Genomic DNA, 12,475 nt, shown 5'->3' with positions numbered 1-12,475 from the left:
TGAAGGCACATCTGCAAACTCAGCTTGCTGCTGTTGACTCTCTCTCTCTCTCTCTCTCTCTCTCTCTCTCTCTCTCTCTCTCTCAACTGTCTCTGTGGCTCTATTTCTCTCTGTATCTCTGCCTTTGTCTGTTTGTCTCTGTTCCTGTTTCTCTGTCTCTCTGTCTGTCTCTCTTAAACTGTCTCTGTCTTAAACTGTCTCTGTTTATTTCTTTGTTTTCTATCTCTGTCTCTCTTTGTATCTCTGTCTTTGTCTCTCTGTGTCTCCTATCTATCTATCTATCTATCTATCTATCTATCTATCTATCTATCTCGGTTGGCTGACCAAAATCTTGCTTTCATATTAACTTTCTCCAAAGTTTTCAAAAAAATCAATTCTTTTCATTTATGTGAGACTCACTTTAACTGCTAACTGATCACTGTTTACACAGAGTTGGGAATTGTGTGGGGAAGGTTTGCCTCCTCCAGCTGCACAGGAAACACCATGATAATTGCTGAAACACCATTTTAGTGGCTAGATGTTAGAAGCATTTTGTGTGACCTTCCCTCAGAACTCCTTACTCTCCAAGAGACATCTAAAAAAAGTTAACTACTGCCTTGACAGATGAGGACTTGATTTGTTCTAATGGCAGTGGAGACTGCTGCTGACATTTATATTTCCTTTCTGTGCATGGCAATGAGACATAAGGACTGATTTATCAAAGAGCCTGTGCCATCAAGAGTGAGCAAGACACAGAGAAAAGTTCATGTTGCACAAAACACGCTGCTAATTTCACTTCCATTTCAGTTACGATGTGTTCTATGTGTTTGGAACATCTGGAAAGAGAACAGAGCATATTCCAACCTGTGCAATGTTCAACTTCTGCAACTCTGCAAGGTCAAAAAGAAAGAGGAAGATCTCTCTCTCTCTCTCTCTCTCTCTCTCTCTCTCTCTCTCTCTCTCTCTCCCTCCCTCCCTCCCTCTCTCTCTCTCCTCTGTTCTTTCTCCTCTCTCCATTAAAGCTAAAGTACTAAAAGGCCTGTCTGATGGGCACACTTGCTTTCTTTAAGAAATTCATGGTTTGTTTTTGTTTCGTTTTTAGACAAGAACAAAAGAACTCCTTGAACAAAAATGGAGAAGAGACTGAAAGAAAGGCTGTCCAGTGACCGGTCCATCTTGGGATACATCTCATGGGGGTAGGGGACACCAAGGCCTGACACCATTAATGATGATATGGTGTGTTTATAGACAGGAGCCTAGCATGACTGTCCTCTGAGAAGTCATACCAGCAGCTTCCTGAGAGAGATGCAGATTCTTAAAGCCAACCACTGGATTGAAGTCTGAGACCCCTATGGAGGAATTAGCGGAAGGACTGAAGGAACTGGAGGGTGGGCGACCCATAGGAAGACCAGCAGTCTCAACTAACCCAAACCCCTTGGAAATCTGAGACTGGGCCTAACCAGGCAGCATACAGGGACTGGTCTGAGGGCTCAAGCATATATACAGCAAATGACTGCCTGCTGTACGCTCAGTGGGAGAAGATGCACCAAATCCTCAAGAGACTTGAGGGAGTGAGGGACACTCTCTCAGAGGCAAGGGGTAGGAGGAATGAGGTGAGGAACTCTGGGTGGATCAGGAGGGGAAGCATCAGTTTTACTCTGATTTTTGTTTCAGATGTCCATTGCTGTTCTTCAAATACCATTCCAGAATGCTCTATAATTGTCATTTCTGTCATCAAATTTGTACAGCTCTATTTGCACTGACATGGAATTAGAATTTAAGCTTTATTTTTCAACTATCTATTTATAACAGAGACCTTTCTGAGCCAACATCAGATGGTAGCCGCCCTGAGACAGAATTTTTTTGCTTGTTTGCTTTTCTCTTTCTTTCTTTCTTTCTTTCTTTCTTTCTTTCTTTCTTTCTTTCTTTCTCTTTCTTTCTTCTTTCTTTCTTTCTTTCTTTCTTTCCTTCCTTCCTTCCTTCTTTCCTTCTTTCTTTCTTTCATTCTTTCTCTTTTTTCCTTCTTTCTTTCTTCCCTCTCTTCTTTCCTTTCTTCCTTCTGTCCTTTCTTCCCTTTTTCTTGCTTCTTTCAAGAACTCTGGTACTCTCCATTTCTGATCTGACACATCACTCTCTCCTGGTACTGTCTTGTAGCACCTGGAGAAAGGGTGGGATATAAAATAAACAGGAATGAGTTACTGTTCAGAAAGGACATCATGGCAAATTTACCATCCCGAAGTTACTGGCCACTACTTGTATTTGTTTACTACTGATGTATAGGCACTGATGTGGTCCATAATAATTGACATGGTACAAAGACACAATTCCTTTTTTACATTTTGGAAATAAATCACTTTAACCAGGATTTACTAGCTTATTTCTTAGATTAAAACACAAAATTAATGTAATGATTCGACTTTTAAAATGATAACTTTAAGATATTACCTTTTTTTCAAGAATACAGATATTTTTAATAGAGATTTCTACCCACTGTCCACTCTGATTGACTCAATAGGAATGATGATGAGGTACATATGAAGTAATTGACTAATCAGGGTGCTCATCTACCATTACTTTTCCAATAGTGAACCTAAGCGAAGCCCTTTCTCATATATAGACTTCATCATATTTCAGCATGCATTAGTTTTATAAACTAAAAAACAATACTATTTGTGCATATATACATGTCTTGATCATGTTTACTCCTTTGTCATCCACTACTGTATCATAATTTTTTTCTCAATCTTTGTTTCTGTTTCCATACACTAAGTGTCTTGTCATTCTTAGTCTGATTTTATCATTTTCCATGTTGTAATTATAATTTTACACACACCTATGTACTCCCAAATCCAAAACAAATTTATTTGGGTTTTGGCACAAGTATACATTGGCTGTTACTTGAGCCTTTCATTTGTTCTGGGAGCCTCTATAACTGTAGTCTTAAAATGTTGTGGAATTCCAGCATTCACATAGCACTCTCTACTTCAGGAGCACAAGGACGTGCCCTGTGTTTCTTGTGGTAAACTCAGAACCTAGAACAATTCCTGACACTGATATAATTGCTGATTAGTAAACCCCATAGGTACAAGCATTACAACTCCTACCATTCCAATGCTATCATTTGTTCATTGTGAAATTTGTTTTCAGAAGGGCATACACCCACATGCAATCAAAGAATCTTAAAAGTTGTCTTTAAAGTCAAGAGAATATTCATTAGTACATCAGATTACCAAACTCACACTGATATTTCTTAAGCATTTGCCGTATGGTAAACATTGATGTGTATCAACAATTTAAAATACATAAATATTATCTTTAACATTTATAATGTACTCATATGTTATGGCCATAATGATTAAATTTCTGTGAAACTATACAAATACATTTAGAGTAGTTTATTTGCAAATAAGCCCAATTATTTTGGGTGAGATTCAGTTGGAAACATACAGAGAAGTTAAGATATTGTCATGAAAACAGTGTGTTTACTTTTTCTTTCACTTAACATTCAGCAATATTCTTTGGTTTCTATTTGAAATGAAGATGAAATGGTCTCTCAGGTAGTATTTTTTATCAGGGTATGGTAAAAAAAGACACTTTTCAGGTTTTGGTTATCTTAGATAAATAGATAAAGAGAGCTTAACCTGAAATGCTTAGTTTAAACTTAGGCTAAATTTAAGCTGTATATGTGTCAACCCTACATCAGAGCAAAACCTGTATCTCAGGTATACTAGGTTCTGCGAATAGTTTGTAAGAGAGACTTGGTTCTTAGAGGTAAAAATCTGATGCCTGCTACCTTTTTTTAAAGATTCGATGATATGTAAAAGAAATCCAGAATGGTGGGAACAATAAAAGAAAAATAAAGATTATTTAACACAGAAATGCACACTGTCAGCATTCTTGTGCTGTGTATGGTTCTGATTTCCCCCTTTATGTACATGACACACTTGGTTATGCTTTTTTATACTTGTTTATACTCTTTATGTATGTATGTGACACCCTTGTTTATACTTTTGAGTGCACAAATGATGACTCTCATCCCATTTCGCCATGGTCCTTACTTCAATAAGTTACTATAATGCAAAGCTTATATCTGCAGAGTTTGTTCACTTGGCATTTGTTACCTCTGTAATTCTTTGAGAAGCTTAGTCCCCTTACAAATATAATGTCTAAAGTCTTGAGAAAGAGACTCACCATGGACACTATAGAATAAGTATCTATGCCAGGGTTAAGCATCATAATTTATAGACACACATGGATGATCTCTGTGAGGCTAGTGTTTGGTTTGTAGTTTGTGGTTAGGGGTCTAATCGTGAATGCTGGGATGGAAGCATTTAGAATGAAGAAAAGGATAGGAGACCTGAGATGATCAGAACAAAGAGACATGAGTTCATATCTGACTACCACCTCAGAATCGAAATCCAAAATATGTTGTTTGCTGAGGGTGCCACCAGCCTAGATATAAGCCTAAATATGAAATGGGAAATGAGGAAAGATGACCTTGCCTGGAACCTGGCTGCTGCTTCAGGATAAAACTGAGCAAATAATGAAATATTGTAGGATTAAACAGTTCTGGAACCTCTGAGTAAAACCTTTCAATGAGTCTGGCTACTGCTTTTTTTTTTTTTGCTGTGTATCCCTGATGCATATCACCTATGTGAGGAATTCCACATAATTCTCGAACCAGAAGAAGAAGTTATGGAGAATACAGGTTCTGTTTAGTAAGAAGACATTTCAAAGCTGTTACAATAGCATGAGCTACCAAAAAGAAGTACTCAAGGAAATGTGTTTTTAGCTAAAATGCATAAGAAAAAATCTGCAAAGTAGGACAATGTCTGTGTGCTTGTTAAGAAAATTTGAACCTTATGGTACTGTGTATTGTGGTAGTTTAAAGATGAGCTGTTATAAGCACGCCTAGTAAATCCTCAGCTTTCTTGCAAATCCACAGTGTAATTCCACATATTTTAAAGAGAAATCATATGGTCTGAGAGAAATCAAACTCCAAACAAAATCATAAACTGAAACAGAATGTAGACAACATTTAAGTCTGTTAAGTGTGCTGTGTTGAGAGTCCAGATCCTAGAGCGTGAGGAGCAGGGGAGAGATAGAGAGATAGAGAGAAGAGAGAGAGATAGAGAGAGAGAGATAGTGAGAGAGGAGAGAGGAGAGAGAGAGAGAGAGAGAGAGAGACAGAGACAGAGACAGAGACAGAGACAGAGATACTGATAGTGGAGAATGTATGGGCTACCATGATGAGAAAAGAAAAGTGGAAAAACAGCAAAAATTACTATGTTTTTAAATTCAAAATTGTTCTTAAAAATAGAATATAATTTTCTACAAATCCATTTATGAAAATCACAAAAAAAGAAAACAGAAATCTTTCAAAATCTCTGAAGCTTTTTGGGTTCAAGTGAAAGTTGAATTGGGAGTTTATACAATAGCAAATTATTGAGAGAATAATGGAATCCTTGCATGTGAACCATAAAAAGGCACTTCATAAGAAGAAAAGTGACTTTCTATCAGCTTTGAGGATTTTAATAAAGCTTGTGGATTTCTACATACACGAGAAACCCTGGATCATGGTGTACCTCTGATTCTAAAGGAGGTTCCATTTTACTCTTGAGAAATATTGCATATCTGTGGGATTTTGAAATAATAAAAAATGGATTTGTGTTCCTTTTATTCTTCCTGATATCAAAATCAGGCACACTATTTATTTGGAAGTCTCCTTATAAAGCTCTAACATTGGATTTAACCAAGATCATAGAAAAAGAACAATTATTCTGAAAGCCTAGGTGAAGTCAAAGAAAGTTTCAGCTCTCACTCTTTCTAAGATCACCAGTTGTCATCAAATCCAAGACTCTGTCAGTAGTGATGTCAATAACAGCCCCTTCTTAACAATGGCTGTAACTGCCAATTGACATAAAGCTCCAATCTTAGACAGATGCTGGAAGGGGGCCATCCACAGAAAGGAAGGGACTCACCACTTACTTGCCTTCTCCCAGCAAGCACATGGCAGCAGGGTATGCTGTTTTCATATTTCTTGAAGTTATTTGGGCTCCATCCTTCTGAAATTCTTCTATGTAGGTCAAGGAAGCCTGTAGCTGAAGTCATATGTGTACATAAAGAAAATGTGATCTGCTTTTTGGAGGACAGAAGGTCTTCATGTAGACCTTGTGGCATTTATCAGAGTCTGGCATTCTCATTATAAAAATAAAGTTCCTAAAAAGATATCATATACCACATAAAATACATGAAATACTGATTCCCCCTCAACATTCTGTCATTCATTCATGCCTTTATCCCTCCATTCTTTCTTCCTTCTCTTCTTTCTTCCCTTCTCACTCCTCTTCTTCCTTATTTCTTTTTCTCTTGCTTTCCCTTCCCCCTTTTACTTTCTTTTTTCATTCTATATTCCTCCTTTCCTTTCTTTGTGCTTGACTTCCTCCCTCCACTTTTCCTTCCTCCTTTCCATCATTTCTTTCTTCATTCTTTTTTATTCTCCTCCTCCATTCCTTTTTCCTTTCCTTTCTTTATTCTTCCCTTCCTTTGTTCCTTCCTCTGTTTTCCCTTCATATTTCCTTCCCTCTTTCCTTCCTCCTGCCATCTTAGTATCAGACAACAAGAACAGTGATGCCCAAGATGGGAGGTAAATGCAGAAAGCTCTCTAATGCCTGAACTTGCTATCTCTAGAATACTTCAAAATGATTGATGTTTTATCCACGAAATATTTAAGATGATTTAAAGCAATGGATCTAGACCTTCCAAGTGCTGTGAACTTTTAATACAGTTCTTCATGTTGTGTTGATAACAATCACAAAATTCTTTTTGTTTCTATTTCACAACTGCAATTTTGCCACAGCTGTAAGTCATAATGTAAATATCTGTGTTTTCTCGTGGTTTTAGGTGATCTCTGTGAAAAGATCATTTGACCCCCAAAGGGATTACATCCTACAGGTTGAGAAGCACAGATCTAAACCAATAAAGATCTAAGACCAAAAATGTATTTGAACATTAGTTGTGTTAGTCAGTGACTTATATCAAAAGTTCACAGTAATCTCAATTAATGAAAATACATTTAAATTATAAGAACTATCTGAACAGTTGCTTCTACTTTTCAAAAGAGGTACATATTATGATAAATCAGGAAAGCTCTAATTCTACTCACAATGAGGCACTACTACAGACATTTCAGTGGCAATATTAAAATTTTTGGCCTATGTGTAATTAAACTGGAACTCACATGCAGGGCTCAGATGACATAAAAGTATGGTAGTTTCTTAACAATGTAAACAAATATCTGCACTGTAACAAAAATACTCCACTCTGAATAGTCTCCTTATCAATCAAAAAGATTTACGCTCTTGCAAACATATGTGCATATGTGTGCATAGTAGCTTTATTTTACATCAGAACAAAGCTAGAGACTACATAATGTCTATCAGTGATGAAAATATGAATAAAATATGTGATAAAATGGTCTCATACTCCACAATAAAAATAATTTAACTAGGTATATTTATAAAATTATATGAATAAATTAAAATTTTCCGTGCTGAGTAAACCAAACTAGATAAAAAAAAAATCACTGGTTAAATTATTAAATGGTTATAAAATATAAAATATAAAAAAATCTACATATTCAACAGATTAATTCATGATTATTTGGAACTAGAGTACAAAAGGAGTCAGTTGTGAAAGGATGCAAATAAAAAGTTTGAAATTTCCTTAACAGTATCAGTTCCAGAGGTGTTTACAAACATGGACACACATAAAATCATGTACTCTGTGTGAATGGACCACACTATCTGTCTGTTTAATGCTGTTGATGTTAAGAACCATAATGTCAAAGGACAAGGACTTACAAAGAATTTAAGTAGAAAAGAACTGAGAACAAATAACAGTAATAAGTTCCAAGAGAGACATTTTTGAAAAAAAATGCCACAAAGAAATCCTGAGTTATGAATCTGGTTCTTAGAGCCTTGTAGCCAAAAGAAATTATAATAGAGGAAAAATGAAGTAAAATAACAATAGTGGACAAAGTTATGAATTGAAACTATGAGTGTGTATGAATTTGTGCATATATAAGTGCCTACATTTATTTCAATCCCCAAATATGTTGCAGATGGTGACACTTGAGGCTAGAGATTTATTTTAAGAGATAATAAAAGTTAAAATATAATATTTTAACAATAAGTGAACGTGTCAAAGCATGAAAGGGCAGGAAACTGAGAATGCTAGAGTTAGAGTTTGTAAATTTATAAAAACTTTCACAAACCCCAAATTAAATTGACAAACTGATGTTAAATTATTGTATCTTTTAGAAGATTGTGTAAATGAAATAGCTACTAATATGTATAATTAATTTATTTTTAGTTGAATAAGAGCTAAATTGGTTTGAGTGATTTATATATTAACTTAACTTAAGATTTATATTGCATAGTGTGTATGTATCAGAGGTTGACAAGAATACAATTTGGAAACAGGATTTTACTGGTAGAATTTGGTGTAAAGAGGTAATAGAAATGATTGAATTAAGACAAAATTCTGTTCTCAATGCTGATCCTTGAATATACTTCACATGGGAGATATTTCAGAAGGCAAATTACAGAAATTTATAGTTAGAAAAATATAGTGAATTAATTGTAAAAGTGTGTATTATAAGATAAGATGAGAATTCTTTCAATAATCTCATGGCTATGGGCTTAGACTTTTCAAAATCTACTTTTAATAAGGGTTCTTAAATGCTTTCTCATCCCTTCTAGCCCACCATCCACCAGAGGCAGTGGAAAGAAAAAGAAAACAGAGAAAAAGATGATGTGGACCTGCCTAGAAATATTTATTTGGAGCAAACCCAATCTGCATTGTCAGAATTTCATCAGTTCTGTTTGCACAAATCAGCAGTGGCAGCTCAATTCACTTGCAACACCATTGGGAAAAAAAACTGCAGGACTTGCAAACACCATTCATAGATCAGCAAAAGCAGGTCAATCCAGAAGAAACTGCAAGACTCTGCCAATTGGCCAGAGTCCACAAAAGCAGGAAGAAGCCACCAGAACACCACCAGAACATTTTTGGTCCATTTCTCTCTATGAGGTCATGACAAATGATGACCAACAAAGAATGATAAAGACCAATACCACCTGGCATCACCAGTGAAGATCAACATTGGCAAAGTCCAATGACAAGTAGAGAATGGTAAAGAATACCAATACTATTCAGGATCTTCCATTGTCCATTAGGATATGTTTCTATCCTTTCCATATTATAGCACATGTTCTCTCAAGCATCTGCTGTAACAAAACATCACGTACCCCTTCTCCAGGCTTCCTCTGGAAAAACATCACATGTCCCTTCTGATCAAAACATACTGTCACATGTCTATTTTATCAAAAAATATCCTCTCATAAGACAGTTTACACAAAAACATCACATGGTGCAACTAAGTCTCCAAAGAAACCAAAAAATTTCCACTTGATATGGGTAAAGTTCAATCAAATTTAACAAATAGATAAAACTATTCTTTTGATTATACATTCAAGCCATGACCAAAATATCCAGTCAGTAATATCCGTATTGAAATGTTAAGGTCATCTTCCCTAAGAAAAAGCAATGATAGCTAATGGCCATTTCCTCCATACTTAAATATTCCCCTAGAGAAGAAACTCAATTCATGAGACTCAAGGAATAAATGAAATTTAAAAGGCTCAAGAAGTAATTGCTTTACTAATCTCCTAGATACTTCTGAATACAATCAAGTTGACAATCAAGATAATACAATCCAAGTCTACCTCCTGCTTAATTTGGCACCCAGACACACCACTTTTAAGCCATACCTGTCTTCCTCTGGCCCCAGAAGTTTACTTTCAAACTACTAAATGCAAAATATATTTAGTCTACCTATAAATCTTCACAACTACCACCAATATTTCTAATGTTCTTTAAAATTTTCAAATTCAGGGTTGGACAGATTGTTCACTGGCTAAGAGAAATTTCTGTTTTATATGCAGAGAACACAAGTTAAGTTATCAGAAACCATGTAGGATGGTTCACAATCAGTTATAACTATGGCTCCAGAGTATTCAGCACTCTCTTATGGGTCACACACACACACACACACACACACACACACACGCACACACACACACACAGAGAGAGAGAGAGAGAGAGACAGAGAGAGACAGAGAGAGACAGAGAGAGACAGAGAGAGACAGAGAGAGACAAAGAGAGACAGAGAGAGACAGAGAGACAGGGGGACAGAGACAGAGGAAAGGAGGGGGAGGAAGGGAGGGATGGAAGGAAAGAAAGAAGTAAAAATAATCATTAAAAATATCCAAGTTCATAAAACCAGGCATAGTTTCTTTTCATCTCCCCATTTTACTCTCTCAGTTGATTCCACATACTGGCTGACCCAATCAGATCGCTCTTGTAAGCCTCCACAGCTCTGTAACTCTTGTCTTTGCATGCCTGTAAAACCATTGCTGTATGGAAGAAATCTAGATCTACTGGCAGCTAGAACTGTACGTGGGGCCCTAGAACCAAAACTGCCTTGGAAGCTGAGTCCCTTGGCAGATGACCAGGAACACAAATCTAAGAAAACTGTTTGAAAGGTGATCTTGTGCTAACATAAGCACAGGAAATGGTCACTCTCAAGGGAAAGTTGGCCACAGTCGTTTAAACTTTTATACTCCAGCCTGTGATAGACAGGGTTTAGAAAATTTTGGGGGGTATATTCAAAGCAGCTTTCTTTTTATTCTAATTGAAAGTACTTGTATGTGTGTGTGTGTGTGTGTGTGTGTGTGTGTGTACATATGAAAATACTTAAGTGTATCATGCTTTACATGAACCAGGTCTTCCTGAAGCCCATCTCTGTATGAAAATTTCTGTAAAGCAAACTGCACAAATTTCAAGTCTTTCTGTGTTTCTCCTACCATTTCTCATGGTAAATGCCATGAAAAACAGCTAACCATGCAGAGCCACAGCCTGAATATGAACTATCTTGATCCTGCCAAGGTAGGAGTCCATTCCCTAGTCTTCTATCTCACAGTTGATTTTTCATTTCCCTTATATTTGAAAATAGTGATCTTAGCAACTCTGTACATAATTGCCGGCCTTATTTAGATCACATCCACTGCTAACACTCTTCACCTCCTTTCACTTCATCCAGCTACATTCCACTACCTCTTTCATGATGTTTTCTTGTCTTCTTCCTCATGCTTTGTCTATTCTGGTTCTTTTCATAACCCACTGAGTAAAATAAGTACTGCTCATATGCACAGGGAAAAGTCTCACCACCAGTACAATGAAGGTTATCTACAACTTATTGTCTCTCTGGCCCCAGTAGTCATACATTCCCAAGAACTAGCGCTGAAGCATCATGAGAATCTTTCTGCTCTGTGCTGGAGTGCCGATACACTTGGTCTTCTACATGTCTTGTGCATGCAATCACAGAAAATATGAGTTCATTTGGATATTATATAAAAAGCAAAGAAAACATTTTACAGCAATTTTTCCCACCCTCCATATCTTGTGATTTTTCTACCTTCTCTCCTCAGCAATATTTACAGAGTCTTTTTAGTGACGGCATATCATAAAAATGTCTCATTTATAGATGAATATTATTTACTTATTCTCTGCACTTTCATATGTTGAAATATCTCGGTATTAACTGCTATTTGTTAGATAAAGAAACTTTGATGAAATGGAAGTTACATTAGTCTATGATTACAAGGATAAATATTTAGAAGGGTGTTGGATACTGTGTTTCTTTAGCAAAATAAAAGTTTGGAGCTAAAATCTCTCAGCCACATGTTCTTGGCCAAATTTTTGATACTAGGCATGAGTTTCCTCCTGTGAAATAGGCCTTAGGTCTAATTAGAAAGCTGTTGGTCATTCCAATAGCATTTGGGTCACCATTGCACCAAATGAGCATATATTGCAAGACTGGTTATTATTGTAATTTGTGATGTACATACCTGGATAAGATTGTTGCTGCCAGCAGCTAATAGAACTACATCTTTGTCTATATAAGCTAGCTATCAGGGAGGATATTTTTAAGTCAATCAGTCCAAATTGACATTTAATTAGCTTTTAACTCAAAATACCATAAAACAGCAGGATATAAACAAAACAAGGGCACATTTTATATAAGAACAATATTGTTACAAATCATGTTCTAGGTCTGATGTTTCTAGGTCCTTAACCTCTTATCCAAAGAACTGAAAAAAAAAAAACTGTTCAGACAGGTTTGCAAAAGCAGCAAAAGGACAGATCACAGAGGAGTATACTGTTAAGATTGGCAGCAAACCATATGAGTGAAATTATTATAGGACCTCAGCTACAGCCTCAGATCTCTTTTTATAGTCTCTCAAGGAAGGAGGAGTTGATTCCTAATGGTTCTAATGAGGACTGTTCTCTATATTGATTGAAAGATGTAATCATATATTGATATGCTGTCATACTGCACTTCTCCCTTCCCATAATGCATGTTTTTCATTTT

Source organism: Arvicanthis niloticus, chromosome 14, assembly GCF_011762505.2.
Source record: "Arvicanthis niloticus isolate mArvNil1 chromosome 14, mArvNil1.pat.X, whole genome shotgun sequence".
Taxonomy (NCBI): domain Eukaryota; kingdom Metazoa; phylum Chordata; class Mammalia; order Rodentia; family Muridae; genus Arvicanthis; species Arvicanthis niloticus.
The sequence above is the reverse complement of the archived record's forward strand: the minus strand, read 5'-3'. Positions refer to the sequence as shown.